Source organism: Panthera leo, chromosome D3, assembly GCF_018350215.1.
Source record: "Panthera leo isolate Ple1 chromosome D3, P.leo_Ple1_pat1.1, whole genome shotgun sequence".
NCBI classification, from domain to species: domain Eukaryota; kingdom Metazoa; phylum Chordata; class Mammalia; order Carnivora; family Felidae; genus Panthera; species Panthera leo.
This window is the reverse complement of record NC_056690.1, coordinates 11,832,284-11,849,918: the sequence shown is the minus strand read 5'-3', so window position 1 is coordinate 11,849,918 and position 17,635 is coordinate 11,832,284. Positions and strand designations below refer to the sequence as shown.

The 17,635-nt window shown below is 49.4% G+C and overlaps 2 long non-coding RNA genes across 2 annotated transcripts in view; one reads left to right on the top strand and one right to left on the bottom strand.

Moving 5' to 3' along the window:
• The window catches only part of LOC122203863, a 119,886-nt gene extending 115,243 nt beyond the window's left edge, over positions 1-4,643 (bottom strand). The window contains exon 1 of the long non-coding RNA XR_006195369.1: positions 4,331-4,643. This is a non-coding gene — a long non-coding RNA (uncharacterized LOC122203863). The remainder of the gene's footprint in view (positions 1-4,330) is intronic.
• Positions 4,644-4,753: 110 nt separating this feature from the next.
• Positions 4,754-16,024, top strand: LOC122203862. Its single transcript, XR_006195368.1, has 3 exons — positions 4,754-4,908; positions 14,904-15,008; positions 15,729-16,024. It is a non-coding gene; the product is annotated as an uncharacterized LOC122203862 (long non-coding RNA).
• The last annotated feature ends 1,611 nt before the right edge of the window (positions 16,025-17,635 follow it).

The window sequence follows — 17,635 nt, the reverse complement described above, 5'->3', positions numbered from 1 at the left end:
AAGAAGTGGGAAGGCCCCGAAATACACGGTTGCCTTACCCGCAGACTGGTTTCTCCCGAGAAGAATCCAGGGATGCGTGCTGATGTTAATTCCTCGAATGTATATAATATCACGGAGTTGGGTTTTTTTCTCTCCCTGGCCCCAAAAGCAGGTTAGATAACTTTGGACAAAGCGAAAATCCCTTCATGGAGGCGCGATGCAGAGGCAACTGGGGTTCGGGCTACCTTTGGTTCATGAATGTGATCTGAGAACCGTCCTGGCTTCCTATAAAATCCCACGCGCGGGTCCCCTTAATGAGAACGCCCGCCCCCACCCCTGCCCTGTGTGTTTTTCCAGCTCTTAGATCTTAAGTCAAGGATGCTTTGCTTTATGTCTGGGGTTTCAGCTGAGGCCTCTCTGAAGAAGTCTCTTCCAGGAGCCAAGGTCACGTCCTGTCTTCCTTAAGAAGCCAACAGCTTCCTCTGGTCCCCAGGCATAAGCTTAACCCAAGATCACAACTGGCCACATGTGAGCTGAATCCAGCCCCAAGATCTGTTTTGCTTGGCTCACAGAGTGTTGGCTCAAATGATGTATTTTTTTAAAAATTTTGAAACCATTTGCCAACCTTTAAAAATCAGAAGCTTTCACATAAAAATTCTAATTGTTCAGCTTTTCTTGCAAACCCGAAAGTTCTGGAAATGCTGCCTACATTCCTAAACGGTCATAATCTGCTAGAGCTGAGTGGCAGGTGGTCCCTTGAGGGGAGACACTGTGATTTTGCCACAGTCCCCGCCTATTGTCTATTGTCTCCCTAGACTGTGCTCAGGGTCACTGGCTCTTCAGCAGTGAGACCTCACTGTTATTTTACTCGTAGAAGAATTAAAGGGACAGTAAAATAGGCCTTGTACCCATGGCTGTTTCTAAAAATAGAGAAACAAGGGCGCCTGGGTGCCTCAGCCAGTTGAGCCTCCGACTTTGGCTCAGGCCATGATCTCGCAGTTCGTGGGTTCGAGCCCCGCGTCGGGCTCTGTGCTGACGGCTCAGAGCCTGGAGCCTGCTTCGGATTCTGTCTCTCCCTCTTTCTCTCCGCCCCTCCCTTCCTCTCACTCTATCTCTCTCTTAAAAATAAATAAACATTAAAAAAAATTAAAAGAGGAGAAACAAAGGATCATGATGGTGTAATCTTGAAATAAAAGCTAATACTTGGGATAGTCTAAGAGCATGGCATGAATTAATGAATTACATCCTGACAACAACTCATGACAGTTGGTAATGTGATTGTAATTCTGATTAATTTTGCTGTCGTTAGTCCCGTGTTAGAGAAAGGGAAAGTGAGACACAGAGAAATTAAGGTCAACACAGAAGTCCATCTTGTTCAGGGAACTCGGGATACATTTCTCCATGGAAACGAAACCTGTCCTATGTACCACCTTAAACACCGTCTATGTGTCCCTGCAGATCCCCCCCTCTCTCCTCCCCACCCTACTCTCTGCCTCTGAGGCTGATCCTTATGGATCTGTCAGGTGCCTTCTTTGGGTTCCTGTTGAACTTGGCCAACAGGACACAAGAGGAAATGTGAGTGGAAGTGAAAACGGGGTATATAGTCCCCAGCACCCTCCCTGGGGGGGGGGGGGGTCACGGCACCCCCGCAGCAGGCTGAGTCCCTCCACCCAAGGTCAGGGCTCCTGTCCAGCCCCTCTCCACACCCCTGCTGTCCTCAGGTACGTCTCTTCCCACCTAGGAGAGGTGAGTGCTCCCTCACTACTAGCCGACGGGTGCAATTCCTCGTGGCTTCCCTCTGCCTCCTCAGTTTCCCTACATCTCAGTTTCCCAGACACCTGCAACCAGTCCCTCGAGCAACTTCCTACCCAAAGGCCTCCTTGGAGAATGTCATCGGTTTCCTGCCAAGAACCCCAAGTGCGTCCTTGAACAGCTTCATTCACCTGCACTGCCACCCAGCCCTAGGAGATCCTCGAGTTAATTTGCACAAGAGGAGCCCAGTGACTTTATCAGGGCTCTCAGACAACTCTGTTCCCTACCACTAGGACTGACAAGACCATCTCTGATACAAAAAAAAAAAAAAAGGCAACGTCTGGAATCATGTCCTTGGGTCGAAAGACTACATGGAGTAAAGAAAAGAGCACTGAAAAAGAAAGGAAAGGAAAGGAAAGAAAGAGAAAGAAAGAAAGAGAGGAAGGAAAGGAAAGGAAAGGAAAGGAAAGGAAAGGAAGAAAGAAAGAAAGGAAGGAAAGGAAAGGAAAGGAAAGGAAAGGAAAGGAAAGAAAGAAAGAAAGGGAAAGGAAAGGAAAGGAAGAAAGAAAGAAAGAAAGAAAGAGAGGAAGGAAAGGAAAGGAAAGGAAAGGAAAGGAAAGGAAAGAAAGAAAGAAAGGGAAAGGAAAGGAAAGGAAAGGAAGAAAGAAAGAAAGAAAGAAAGAGAGGAAGGAAAGGAAAGGAAAAGAAAGGAAAGGAAAGGAAAGGAAAGAAAGAAAGAGAAAGAAAGAAAGAGAGGAAGGAAAGGAAAGGAAAGGAAAGGAAAGGAAAGGAAAGGAAATGAAAGAAAGAAAGAAAGGGAAAGGAAAGGAAAGGAAAGGAAAGGAAAGAAAGAAAGAAAGAAAGGAAGGAAAGGAAAGGAAAGGAAAGGAAAGGAAAGGAAAGGAAAGGAAAGGAAAGAAAGAGAAAGAAAGAAAGAGAGGAAGGAAAGGAAAGGAAAGGAAAGGAAAGGAAAGGAAAGAAAGGGAAAGGAAAGGAAAGGAAAGGAAAGGAAAGGAAAGGAAGAAAGAAAGAGAGGAAGGAAAGGAAAGGCAAGGCAAGGCAAGGAAAGGAAAGGAAAAGAGAAAGAAAGAAAAGAAAGAAAGAGAGAAAGAAAGAAAAAGAAAAGAAAGAAAAGAAAAAAAGAAAGAAAGAAAAGGAGAAAGAAAGAAAAGAAAGAAAGAAGAGAGAAAGAGAGAAAGAAAAGAAAAAGAAAAGAAAAAAAGAAAGAAAAAGGAAGGAAGGAAGGAAGGGAGGGAGGGAGGCAGGAGGGAGGAAGAAGGAAGGAAGGAAAGAAGGAAGGAAGGACGGACTGGAACAGGAGCCAGGAGTCCTGGATTCTGGGCAGAATGCCCCCCTTCGGAAAGACAGTCTCTGCATAAACAGGAGAAAAACAGCTGGGCTCTCACCAAATGCAATCGTGCAAAGTATTGTGGCCACGGATGGGGTCTTTCCGAGCCCCACAGGGGAAGGAGAGCCCATGCCCAGCTTTTTCTCTTTCTGTTTCCCTATTCGACGCCCATCCCCACCGCCTCTTAAGCCTTGGATAAATCCTTTTTCCCCCTCCAAAAAATTTCACAGTTGTGCGTCTATACTAGCATAAATGTTTGCTTCTCAACAAAACTTAAACACTCTCTCTGTGGGCAAGGAATGCTTCTTTTCACAGAAAAATCAATCAGTGTTGTTAATAAGCAATGTACGTGTTATTTAGCAGCAGGGACAGGGGGATCTTAAAAGTACCACCAGGTCACTTGTCACTTCTATGGTTCTGGATAATCCCAGCATCCCCCAGACCAGGCCCCACCCACCAGTCTCTGAGAGCTAATCACATGGTCAAGCAAAGGGTAAAATCAGAAACGTCCATGGGGCGCCTGGGTGGCTCAGTCGGTTAAGCGTCCGACTTCCACTTGGGCCATGACCTCACAGCTCGTGAGTTCGAGCCCCGCCTCGGGCTCTGTGATGACAGCTGGAAGCCTGGAGCCTGCTTCCGAGTCTGTGTCTCCCTCTCTCTCTCTGCTCCTCCCCTACTCATACTCTTCCTCTCTCTTTCTCTCTCTCAAAAATAAACATAAAAAAGAAAAAAAGAATCGGACGCTTCACTGACTGAGCCACCCAAGTGCCCCTAGGATAAAATTCAACTTATGAGACACAGTAAGAGATTAGCAACAACAATAATAACATAGAACAATTCTAACAATATGCTATCATAAAAGTATGTGAACGTGGTCTCTCCCAATTTCTCGTGCTGTGCTCCTTCCTGTGATGATGCGAGATGACAAAACACAGCCGGGACAAGATGAAGGGCAGTGGACGATACAGGCATGTGACGAGGGGTTAGGCTACTACTGGCCTGACCAGATGTCAGAAGGAGGCTCATCGGCTTCCAGACCACGGCTGACGAGCAGGTTCGAAACGGCAGGAAGCGGGAACCGTGGATGGGGGGCGGGGGGCAAGGGGCTATTATACATAGACGATGGGTGATTAATAAAGAGATGTAGGATGGATGGATTGTCCAAGACTGACAGTAAAGGTTCAATCACCAGTGAGAAGTCAACCCCCATAACCCAATCTAGAGAAGTCACCAGGCCCCTGAGCCACTCACGTTTCATAAAGACACATCGCCTTCATTAATTACTATATGCTGTGCCCTGAAGGTGTTCGGGTTTTCGGCCCTAAGACCACTTTTATCCCGGTCGTACAGATGAGAAACCCGAGGCTTTAAGGAGCAAAGTGACTCACTCCCGGTACAGAGTTCATAGGACTCAGTGACTCACATAACCGAGAGGTGGACCCAGGCCCGTGGGAGCCACGGGAGGCGTCCCGTGCCCCCAGAGGGCAGGTACATAAAGAAATGGAAAGGGTTGAGGAGGGAAGGGACTCATCAAACCACACGGGACCCAATGGGCACAGGTAATTAAGATGGAATGAAGGCAGGGAGGCTAGAACAATGGGGTGTATTCTCCACCCCTTGGGGCACAGTGGTTGCCATGGAGACCGAGGGGAGTGACGGGACAAGAGATCAAAGGCCTGCCCCTGATTTGCTCCTGCCTTGGGAGTTGAAGGTTCAATTGTTGTAGCAACTGGAGAACCAGAGAACACGGTCAGCTGTCTTGGTGGGACGAGGAACAGTCCCTTAGTGTCTGCTTCTGAAGCTGGGACAGAGGACAGGGTCGAAAGAAGGTACCGGTGTCCTTTCACAATGACTTCTATTGCCTTTCTTCTCTTTACACCGAGCTCGTGGCCAAAAGCTCAAACAATAGATACAGACCAGGTATGCATTAAAAGGAAAATTCTGCCCATCCTTATTGAAGCCTCTGATAATTGACCCTTTCTGGACAGACACGCAAGAAATTGAAAGTCTGGGTTGCTCCTTGGGAGAAGAGGTGGGTGCCTCTGGACAGGGGAACGAGGGAGTCTTTGCTGTATATCCTTGTACACTTCCTGGTTTATTTTGTAATTTAAAATATAATAAATAAACTTAAAATAAAAGTAACAGGGTTTTAAACTAAAATGATAGGCGTAAAATTTATCTCTTCAGTATGTGGCTGTGTCTCTTGTAGACTTTTTCTCTTTGCATTTAGAAATAGGGAGTTGTAGGGGCGCCTGGGTGGCTCAGTCGGTTAAGCATCCGACTTCGGCTCAGGTCACGATCTCACGTTTCATGAGTTCGAGCCCCACGTCGGGCTCTGTGCTGACAGCTCGGAGCCTGGAGCCTGCTTCCGATTCTGTCTCCCTCTCTCTCTGTCCCTCTCCCACTCGCGCTCGTGCTCTCTCTCTCTCTCTCTCTCTCTCTCTCAAAAGTAAGTAAACGTTAAAAAAAACTTTGATAAAAATATTAAAAAATGAAGGAGAGGATTGACACATCACTGTTCCAACTTCAGGCTTCTGCCTGTGTCGTCCCAAACTGGAAGGGGGTGGGGGAGCTCCCTGGGGACTTCGACAGGAAGCCGACTCAGACTGTGAGCATTGGGACAACTGAACCAGGCAGGCTGTGACCCGATGGGCGGATGCAAGAACTCTGTCCCCGCATTCCCTGACCCCCAACCCAGGCTCTCCCCTTCGCCTTCATGAGGTCCCAAGGCGAAATCGCTAATACCCTTACCTCTCAAAAGGACTCCTGCGTGTTTACCCGCCAGGCTATTCCCTGAGTAGTAAGTGAACAACTTCAGATACACTAGCCTGCTGCCTGGCACAGAGGATCTAAGCACCCAGAAAATAGCCAAGATCAAAGTCATTACCATTATCGTGTTATTGCTTCCTCGAGGATAACTACTGGTTAAGTCCCTTCTCCAGCCACTCATTCAACACGCGTTGAACGCCTACCACATGCCCTGCAGCAGCCCACCTTCGGGAAAGAGGAAGGCACACACCAAAGAAGAATCTTGAGCCAGCCTTGGCTCCAAAGCCCAGGACTTCACTCTAAATCTCTGCTCTGGGTCTACACCCTACTCAGCATGGCTCTTTCTGAAAAGGAAAGAAAACACAATGACCTAGAGTCCAAAGTCATCGAGGTTGAGTCCAGAACATGAGGCCATAATGTTTGCTTCCAGAGCTCTGTGGGTTGTGCCCAGTGGGACATTTCACGAGAAACTTTAAGGTGGGGCCCGGGAGGACTTCCAGAAGGCATTCCACCATGGGAAAATCAGTGTGGGTCCAGGCTCACGTTAAATATTTTTTACAGTAGTAGCAATAATGATAATGATATTAGCTACCAGCGATTAAGGGTTTGCTATACTCCAGACTCTGTGCCAAGAGCTTTGCGTGCATTAGCTCATTTCTGCTTCACAATAACCCAAGCGATATGAAGTGTTAAGATCTAGAGTATCCAGATAAGCCATCGGAGGCTCAGAGAGGTCAAGAGGCCTGCCCAAGGTCACACAGCCTCGTAAACGGGCACACCGGGATTCTGACTTCAAAGCTCATGTTCCAGAACTCTCCACCACCCCCACAAGCGAAAGGCAAAAGGTTCTTAAACGTGGGGAGGATTTGGACTACCCTAAGAACGACTCAAACCTGGGGCTCGCTTCTCTGTGCCCCTACAAAGGCCACCACAAAGAACATTTGCAGGAGGGGCAGAAGAACGGAAAGCCAACAGAGAAAAAGCTTAGTGGTCAACTCAACTCCGGGTGAGCTCCGGGGCTGTGCACACAAGGCTTCAGAGAAGGGGGTGCAGAAACCCGAATCACTTCGCACATGGCCCAGAAGACAATGAATGACATTGTAGGCTGGGGCAGCTGAACCTGAGAACCCTGGGGACCCAGCCACATCTCTCTAATCGGATCAGAAAACCACATTCCTTTAGCTCCTTCAGGTTGCTGTGAATTCCTCCGGCTTATTAAGCAGGTACGACCCATCTTTTTGATGTAAAAACAACAGGCCGGGTGCCAGGCCAGGCAGAGACCTCGGAGAAAATACGAAGCCAGCAACGCAACGCCTAGCACCTCTAACACACATCTGGAAAGCATTTGCTATTGATATGAAATGGATGTGTGGATAACACATATGCGAATTTATGAATCTGGTGTGTTCATCACAAAGGCCACAGTGAGAAAGGGTCCTTCTTGTCCCCAAGTCGGCCGCCAGGACGAGTTTTCGGACGACTTTGAGGTTGACTTATCCCAAGCCGCGTTTCTTGGAAAACGGCATTCTGTGTTCCGTTTGTTGGACAACTGCAGCTCTCGCTGAAAACTAAGGAAGGAGATGTCGGGGATGGTCTTAAAATACGGAGTGATGCCTGAGAATTCAGCTTAGGTGGGTGCAAAGTGTCCCTTAGAACCGCATTAAGCATTGCAATTCAAGGGACCTGCTTGGCAAACGCAAGCAGTCGGAGGCGAGAGGGTGAATACGATCATCGTGACGATGCCCGAAATTGACTTTGGGAAGGTGGTAGGAGCAGAGGGATGGGAAGTCATTCTTCAGAATAATAAAACCGCTGCACAGTGAGGCCACGTAACCGACACATCTGTTAAGAAACCTTGAACAAAGCAAACTCACGGTCCCAAGGCCAGACGTGGATTTTTTAATCAAATCGCTTCTCCCGTGTTCCTTGGTGTCTTTCTAGGCTGAGAAGCGGGAAGGAGCTGATTGTCTGAGGAAGGCTGGGTACTGCTTCCGTCATGACGGGCCAGGTTATGAAGCAGTAAGAGACAGCCCCCGGATCCCCTTATGAAGCAGTAAGAGACAGCCCCCGGATCCCCGTGGATTAAATCATCGGTGGTTTGTTTCACGCGTTACCTGTGTTCTCTCTGGGACTCAGCTGGGAACTCTGCCTGGCATCATCCACGGTCAGGGACCCAAGCTGAGACAGGAAGTGGGAAAGTAGAGGCCACTGCCAAACACATCGCGGGTCCCCATGGCGAATGTCATCTTGCACACCAGCTCTCAGAGCTTCCATCCATCAGTGATGGGGATCACAGCCACTTGCTTTCCAGCGGCCAATGCGCGTCTATGGCCACTTTAAGAGACCAGGACTCCAGGGGCACCTGGGCGGCTCAGTCCGTTGAGCGTCCGACTTCGGCTCAGGTCATGATCTCGCGGTTCGTGAGTTCGAGCCCCGCGTCGGGCTCTGTGCTGACGGCTCAGAGCCTGGAGCCTGTTTCGGATTCTCTGTCTCCCTCTCTCTCTGCCCCTCCCCCAGTCACACTCTGTCTGTCTCCTTCAAAAATAAATAAACGTTAAAAAAAATTTTTTTTTAAAAGAGACCAGGAATCCATCCCAAGTGCCCAAGAAGGGACACAATGAGACATAATTGCTAGACAACACTAATTGAAAAAAATATTTATATTTTCTGGGCGCCTGGGTGGCTCAGTCCGTTAAGTGTCCGACTTCAGCTCAGGTCACGATCTCACAGTTCCTGCACTGGAGCTCTGCCTCGGGCTGTCTACTGTCAGCACAGAGCCTGCTTCGGATCCTGTCCCCCCTCCCTCTGCCCTTCCCCAGCTCGTGTGCTCTCTCGCACGCTCTCTCTCTCTCAAAAGTAGGTAAACATTTAAAAAATTATTTTCCAAGGAGATAAAGTGGTCAGACCATAAAGAGAAGACTGCTTAGCCCTTACAGGATGTTTTACAGTTTACAAACCACTTTTTGCTGATATCACATTTTAAACCCCAAAGCAATACATCTCAACGTGGCATTTTGTTTGTTTAAAGGAACGAAACTTCACGAAAATAGCTCAATGAAAAGAAGTTTATTTTATAGAACTAGCCTACGACCCAGCAATTGCACTAGTAGGCATTTATCCACAGGATACAGGTCTGCTGCTTCAAAGGGACACATGCACCCCCATGTTTATAGCAGCCCTATCGACAATAGCCAAAGTATGGAAAGAGCCCGAATGTCCAGCGATGGATGAATGGATAGAGAAGATGTGGTATCTGTACACAATGGAGTATCACTCGGCAATGGAAAAGAATGAAATCGTGCCATTGGCAACTACGTGGATGGAACTGGAGGCTATCATGCTAAGTGAAATTAGTCGGTCAGAGAAAGAAATATCGTATGACGTCACTCATAGGAGGGCTTTAAGATACAAAACAGATGAACATAAGGGAAGGGAAGCAAAAATAATATGAAAACAGGGAGGGGGACAAAACATAAAAGACTCTTAGGGGCGCCTGGGTGGCTCAGTCGGTTAAGCGGCCGACTTCGGCTCAGGTCACGATCTCGCGGTCCGTGAGTTCGAGCCCCGTGTCGGGCTCTGGGCTGATGGCTCAGAGCCTGGAGCCTGCTTCCGATTCTGTGTCTCCCTCTCTCTCTGCCCCTCCCCCGTTCATGCTCTGTCTCTCTCTGTCCCAAAAATAAATAAAAAACGTTAAAAAAAAAATTAAAAAAAAAAAGACTCTTAAATACAGAGAACAAACAGAGGGTTGCTAGAGGGGTTGTGGGAGGGGGGATGGGCTAAATGGGGAAGGGACGCTAAGGAAGCTACTCCTGAAATCATTGTTGCACTACATGCTGACTAACTTGGATGTGAATGTAAAAAATAATTGAATAAATAATAATAACAAGTTTATTTTATTCATTCAAGAAATATACTATAAGCACCTACTATGTGCCAAGGATTGTTCCAGGTGCTGGGGACATAGTCACAAGCAAGACAGATTAAGGTTCTGTACTCTTCTGTACTCTTAATCTGTACAGGTTAAGGTTATGTTCTAGTGAGGGAGGCAGAGAATAAACCACCCACTAAATAAATATAGAACATCATTGTGATGGACAGACTTTAAGTTACCCCTTCCGTGATTCTGGCCGCCCGGTATTCACAGCTTTGTGTAATCCCCATCTTGCCTTTAGGGTCAGTAGGACTTATGACCTGTTTCTACCCAATACAATATGGCGGCTGTGGTGGAATGTCATTTCTGTGACTTTATGTAAGGTTCCATCTTGCCGGCCACTCTCTCTAAAGACCTTTCTTGCTGAGTTGATGAAGTAAAGGCAGCCATGTGGACAGTCTCTAGGAATTTCTAGGAACTGGGAGTGGCCTCCGGTTGGCAGTGAGTAAGAAGCCAAGGCCCTCACTCCTCTGCAAAGCAGAGAAACAAGATGTGGATGGAAGGTTATTTCATGGGGGTGTCCAGAGATGACCTCTCTGGGTGGGTGACATCTGAGCAGAGGCCATTAAGAAGCTACTTGGAAAGGCGGAGGGAACCGTGTTAGAAGGAAAGAGAATGGCAAGGGCATGGTTTCCTGAAGGAAGGGAGGAGTCTGGCATATTTGAGAAAAAGCGAGGAGACAAGTGTGGCTGAAACCAGTGGTCGAGGAAAGAGTAGAAGGAGCCATGGAGTCAACGGTCAGATTACCCCGCGCCCTGAGGTTCACGTCAAGGACTTGGGATTTTACGTTAAGTTGACGGGAAAGCAGTTGAAAGTACACGATTGGATCTGTTTTGAAAGAAACTTCTCTGGCCGCTGTGTTGAGAAAGGAATGGCGGGGGGTGGGGGAGGCGGGGAACGGAAGGCACGGAGACCGGAGAGGAGGCCGTGGTCACCGTCTTCGGGAAATGTCGGTGGCTTCGACGAGAAGCCAAGACGGACATGGAGAGAGGCCAGAAGATTCGGGACTGTTTCTACAGGATTCAATGCAGAGTGCAGCCTAAAGACAGGGGTATTCTCGGACATCTCGTGGAAACTGCGGGCAGGACATGTAGCGGGCCTTTGGGGAATACTGGGGGACCCGTGGCCAGTTTGTGACTAGTAATAAAGCTGCTGTGAACACGTGTGCAAGCCTCTGTGCGCACACATGCCTTTGTCTCTCTTGGGTAGATCCCTAGGAGCAGAGTGACCGGGTCCTAATGCAGGTGTATGCTTCAGAAACTGCCAGCTGGCTTTGCAAAGAGGTTGTACCGTTTTACTTTCCTTACGGCAGCGTAGGAAAGTTCCAGGTCCTCCACATATTCACCAACAGCTGGTGCGGTTGGTATTTTCACTCGTCCAAATGTAGAGAGACAAGATACAGCCGATGGAGTAGGGGGGTGGGGGAGAGGGCACTGGGGCTGCCATCCCAGAAGCCCCGGGTCACCGTGAGCAGGAGGGTTAGGTATCTGTTGAATTTAAGGATACCTAACATGGTGTATCAGGGCAACACGAGCTGCTGTAACAAATACAGCAAAACTTTCTAGTGGCTCGACCCAACGGAAATTTCTTTTTTATTGCTTTTTTCTAATGTTTATTTATTTTTGAGAGAGAGCGAGAGACGGAGCGCGAGTGGGAGAGGGGCAGAGAGGGGGAGACACAGAATCGGAAGCGGGCTCCAGGCTCCGAGCTGTCGGCACACAGCCCGACGCGGGGCTCGAACCCGCGAACCGTGAGATGGTGACCTGAGCTGAAGTCGGACGCTTAACCGAGGGAGCCACCCAGGCGCCCCGGAAATTTATTTTTTATGTAGGTCCGGGGGTATTCCCCGCCATGATGACTCAGAGACCCAGACAGGTTACATCTTGTGGGTCACCTCCCCCTCCCCTGGGGACCTCAAGGTCCTCGGCAGCCGATGGCCAAAGGGGAAAGAGAACGTCAAAGAATCCCACTGCTTTTTAAAATCCCCGGCCCAGGAGGGACACACTCATGTTGCACGGGCAGGATCAGTCACATGGCCCTACCAGGCTGCGGGGAGCCCCGGACAACTGTCCCTGCCTGTGCAGTCACCTCCAACTGACATATCCTTGCTAAGGGAACGGCGAGAGGTCACAGATTTTTGTCAGACGCCCGGCCAACTCTGCCACACCCTGGTTTGTGGCACACCTGTAAACCCAGATGCCGACCCCAGCCCTGGCAGAGTCGAGGAACCGTCCTCCCTGACTTCCCGGTCCCCCAGAAGCGGAGCCCAGCCGGGTGCAGCCGGACAGTGCAAAATGCCAGCACAGCTTTCCCGCTGCTCCATTCTGAGGTCGGCCCAGCCACTCCCATTGGCTCCCCCAAAGACCTCTCAGGCCTCCCAAACAGTTCTAGGGGCTTAACCACAACAATTTTACTACTTTTGCGGAACCGGCTCTCGGGGCCAAAATTCTGTTAGCGTTTTCTGTTCACAGGAAAGTGGGTGGGTTTACATCAAGTCCCTACACGGCTGGGAATGAATGCATGTTTTGGGGAAGAGCTCACGGGGGTGGCGGGGGCGGGGGGGAGGCCTTCCCGAGGCAGGGATTTCCAGATCCCCTGAACATGCAACGCTGACTAATAACAAAAATATGGCCCTGCACTGGGCTAAGCACTCGAGACGCGTCTTTGTTCTGACTCACAATGTTGCTGCACTGTTAACCCATTTTCATTGACGGGGGGAACCGGCAAAGCCCCCTCGGCCAGGAGCAGGGCCGGGATTCGACCCAAAGCCCCCTCTCGCTTCCCCATACGACGACGCTTTCTCTAAGTTAACCACGCGTTGGGGCATTTTGCCATCCCACTCTGAGGACATCGCAAAACTCCCCGTTTGCCAACAAGCTTTCCAGGCCCTTTGGGAAACTGGAATGTCCTCCTTCACTCTCTTTGGTCAATACTACACCTGTAACGGGGAAGGGGATACTGGATAAGGCCCCATAAGCAGTGGGGGTGGGGGTGGCAGAGCTGGGGATAGGAATGGACTGCAATCCCCTTGGGTGATAACCCAAATGGGTCTCAGGCATGAAGAATCCTTCTGGATCCTCAGACCCTGGCCTCCTCGATGGAAGAAGTCTGGGACACTGGTGGCTACTGCTGAACGTGTCCCAGAGGAGGACATCTGAATTCACCGAAGGAAAACGCAGTCCCTGTGAATGTCTCTTCCCCAAGAGGTGCCACTGGCTCTTTAAAACCCCAAGAGTCAAAAGAAAAACAGTCACTCCGATGCCTCATTCAGCTGTTCTCAAAGCCCATTCGATGGTAAGAACCATGCATTTCAAGAACTGTATGGGTTTCGCGGTCCCCACCACCTGACATGTTTCCTTCAACGACGGAGGCGCTTGACAAGGAAAAAGTGTCCTTTGTAGGAGTAGGAACTCAGCAGCCAGCCGGGGACCCACGGCCCCTGTGCAAAAGATAGGAGCACCTACTGGTTTTGAGGACCTATTGTGTTTCAGACTCTATGTCTGATGTTTTCCATGCATTCATTCCTTGAAAACTCCAATGTCATTGTGAATTAAGTACCATTATTGAAACGACCTTAAAATTGAAGAAACTGATGCTCTGGGAGGTAAAGGGACATGCTCAAGGTCACACAGAATCCACTAGGATATGAAATGAAACCTTCCTATAGCCAAAACTCTGGTACTCGGGTTTACAACTGAGTGGCTGGAATCTTCTTTAAGTCTCTGGATTCCTTCCCTGTACCCGAAAAGTGGTTCGGAAGGAGGAGGCATTCTGCGATTACCCAGGGGAGGAAATCGCGGCAGACGTCGAAGCCAAAGCCAGCAGGTGGCATGGCTGCTGTCACGCCTTCCTTCCATGCACGTGGCAGACATTACTAATCTACCACCAAGGGCGTCTCAGATGAGTTCAGTCTGAGCCTGGCATCTTTCCCAACCCAGGTGAGAATCCCCCCTAACATTTGATCACAGCTGGCTTTCGTGTTCTTGAAAAGTCGGCCACGAGGCTCGCTGTTGTCCCTTTGAAGGTAATGTCTCTTATTTCCTGACGGCTTTTATGATATTCTCGTTGTCTTTGGTCGTGAGAAGTTTCACTATGGCGTGCCTAATGCGGTTTCTTGGGTTTCATGCGCTTTGGTTTCCCAGAGCTTCTCAAATGGGCTTACTGTCCTCAGCTTTGGAAAACACAGTTCTTCAAAGGTTGCTTCTGTCCCATTCTGTCTCTTCTCTCTTCTACAAGTCCAACTGTACGTATCTTAGACCTCTCCACTGTGTCCTTATGAATCTTACGCCCTTCTCTGTGTTATTCACCGCCATTTTTCTCTGCTCCAATCCCGCGTATTTATTTTCTACTGAGCTTTTGTTCAGTTTACTAATCTTCTCCTCTGCTAAGTCTAATCAGCTATTAAAACCATTTATGCAGGGGCGCCTGGCTGGCTCCATCGGTTAAGCATCCAACTCTCGATTTCGGCCCAGGTCACGATCTCACAGCTCGTGGGTTCGAGCTCCACATCAGACCCTGAGCTGACAGCGTGGAGCCTGCTTAGGATTCTCTCCCCCTCTCTCTGCCCCTCTTCGGCTTGTGTGCACAAGCCCTCCCTCTCCCTCTCTCTCTCTCTCTCTCTCTCAAAATAAATAAACATTTTTTTTAAAAAAGAACCATATGTGCAATTAATATTTCAGAGATTTTTTTTCAGGTCCCAAATTCAATCTGTGCTGGTGCATTCCAGTTTCTATACGTAGCTGTTTCATGGTTTTCTGTCCAGCTTTTATCGTGTTTTTGGAGGAAGGGTAATTTCAATACAAACTACGCTGGACTTGCCTTTGGCACTGAAGTCGGTTCCTGTGCCTGGTTCAAACCGCTCTAGTGGTTATAAGCCCAGACTCGGGGGCCACACCCCCTAGATTCTGCCACCTCTGACCCCTTCCAGCCCTGGGTCTCGGATTAATCGTTTAACCTCTCTATGCCTCAGTTTCCTCATCTGCAAAACCGGAAGCAAAACACTTCCTGAGTTGTGAGGTTCAAATAAGACACTATATTTAAGGCACATAGAGCATTGTCTAATACCCGGTAAGTGTTTATATATGCTGTTCTTATTATCTTTATTCAACACATGGGAAAACCAAGACCCAACCTGATCCGTGGTAAGTTAGTAGCAGAAGCGAACACACAGGTCTTCCGACTTTCGGTCCAAAGCCTACAGGAAAATATTGGCACGGAGATAATTAGCCGGTAAGAATGTTAATTCCCTGGAGCACCCATCAATATCGTTAATATCAAGTAGTTATCCTCTCCGCTGGCCTTTCTCCAAGAGAGTAGGAAACCGACCATATGGAAAATCAGGCGGGTTCGTGTTGCTGGAGAAGGGATCAAGCCAAAGCCTGGAGCAGAGGAGTTAGGACCGTGGTCAGACTCAGATTAGCCAGGCATAACCAAAGGCAGTCTTGACGTATCTCCTATTTTGCCCCGGCCTGCGCTGGGAAAGAGTTCATGTCCTCAGATTTTTTTTTTTTTTTTTCAGTTTACACTTAAGCCTCAGCTTGGACCCGAAACATTGGAAGAAAGAGGGGCCCGGGGGGCCCCGGTGATTTTGCAGCCCCCAAGTGCCCAGTTCCCAAAGTCCTCTGAAAGGGGAAGAAAGTCATCCTCTAAGACGGTCCACACCGCCACCTCCCATCTGAGTCCACTGCCCTGCCCGCCAGCAGGGGAAGTAGGAGGCCTCCCGGCCAGAAACTCCAAGCGTGTCAATGCTGTTCTGGCACCACCCGTGGCTCACTCTGTGGTCCTGGGGAAATGATGGAACTTCTCAGCACACCCATGCCTCTATTGCCAGAACAGAGACAATAAAATCCACTTCCCAGAGAGCCAGGGGAATTAATTACTTGAGCGTTTAGTAAGTGCTTTGAAGATGAAATGTGTAAAGTGTTCATTTTTTCCCTCCCTTGCCCTCAGGTTTTCCTAAGCAGGACAAGAAGTCACCGAGAGCCAAGTCCACGGCTTGCATGGAACGTTCAGGACATTTCCTGAGGGCACAAGCAGCATATTAACTCTTACGTGCGTCCTGGCCTGTGCAACAGTAGGGATAAAATGAGTTTGCACAAACTCGCAGCTGGGCTGAATTCCCCTCCGAGAATGGGTCAGAAACTCTCACAGAGCCGCTCCCGTACGTTCATTTATCTGTTCAACAAATGTGTATCCAACACCTTCTGTATGCTGGGATTCTCTGGAGCACTAAGAATACACCAATAAACAAGACAGCAAAAAACCCTTCATTCTAGAATTTCTATTCTGCTGGAGGGTCCGGTTGGCGGGGTGAGGACAGTATACACACTAAACAAGATGGACAAGCATTATCTAGAGAAGGTGAGACAGTGTAAAGCACCAAGGAGGAAAGTAAGTGACAGTGGTAGACAGAAGTCACCACCTGATGAACAGAGGACAAGGAGGATGACATTTGAGTAAAAAGTTGGAGGGAGGGAGGGACCAAGTGGACGTGTAAGGGTAGAGTATTCCAGGGAGAGGGAACATCATGCATAAAGGTCCTGGGGCAGGAGTTTATCTAGAGCGCAGCATGGAGGCCAGTGTGGCTGGGATGGAGAAAACTGAGAAGAGAAAGGGAGATGAAGACAAGCGGGCAGTGTGGGGCGGCAGGGGGTGGGGGGGAGGGAGTGGCGGCGGGGGGCGAGTCATGGAAGGCTTGATGGGTCATGAATACTTTGGCTTTTATGTGAGTGTTGTATAAATCCACTGGAGATGGATGGATGTTTGGATAGATGGGTGGGTGGGTGGATGGATGGATGGATGGGATGGATGGATGGATGGATGGGAGGGATGGGTGGATGGATGGGTGGATGGATGGATGGATGGATGAATGAATGGATGGGATGGATGGGATGGATGGGATGGATGGGATGGATGGGATGGATGGGATGGATGGGATGGATGGGATGGATGGGTGGGTGGGTGGGTGCATGGGTGGATGGATGCATGGGTGGATGGATGCATGGATGGGATGGATGGATGGATGGATGGATGGATGGATGGATGGATGGGACGGATGGGTGGATGGATGGGTGGATGGATGGATGGGATGGATGGGATGGATGGGATGGATGGGATGGATGGGATGGATGGGATGGATGGGATGGATGGGATGGATGGGTGGGTGGGTGGGTGCATGGGTGGATGGATGCATGGGTGGATGGATGCATGGATGGGATGGATGGATGGATGGATGGATGGATGGATGGATGGGACGGATGGGTGGATGGATGGGTGGATGGATGGATGGGATGGATGGGATGGATGGGATGGATGGGATGGATGGGATGGATGGGTGGGGGGGTGGGTGCATGGGTGGATGGATGCATGGGTGGATGGATGCATGGGTGGATGGATGCATGGGTGGATGGATGCATGGATGGATGGATGGATGGATGGGTTTGCCACAGAAGTCAAGATTCTTGGTTGCAAACAACTGACACTAACAGAGGCAGAAAATAAATGTCTGGGATACTGTACAAGAAAGATTTGAACAGAGAAATGACACGAACCTCCTCACACTGATGCACTTGGGGTCTTCTGTTTGGCCCTCCAGATGCACTCTCCACCCTTCTCCAACCTGCTCTGCAACTGAGAAGCTGACCTGTGCAAGCTAACTCGCTATCTTCTCTTGCGCTGGCAGGAGATCAGAGGGAGGGAGGAGTGTGCTGACGAGGTATTTATCCTCCTGTCTCCTTCCTGCCAGGTCGCCTTAGGTTGACTGTGTCCCTCTACCTAAGCCCACAGCTGCTATCAGGAGGCCTCACCACATAATCTTCGGATCCTGAAAACCACTCCCTCCCCTCATCCCTCAGGCC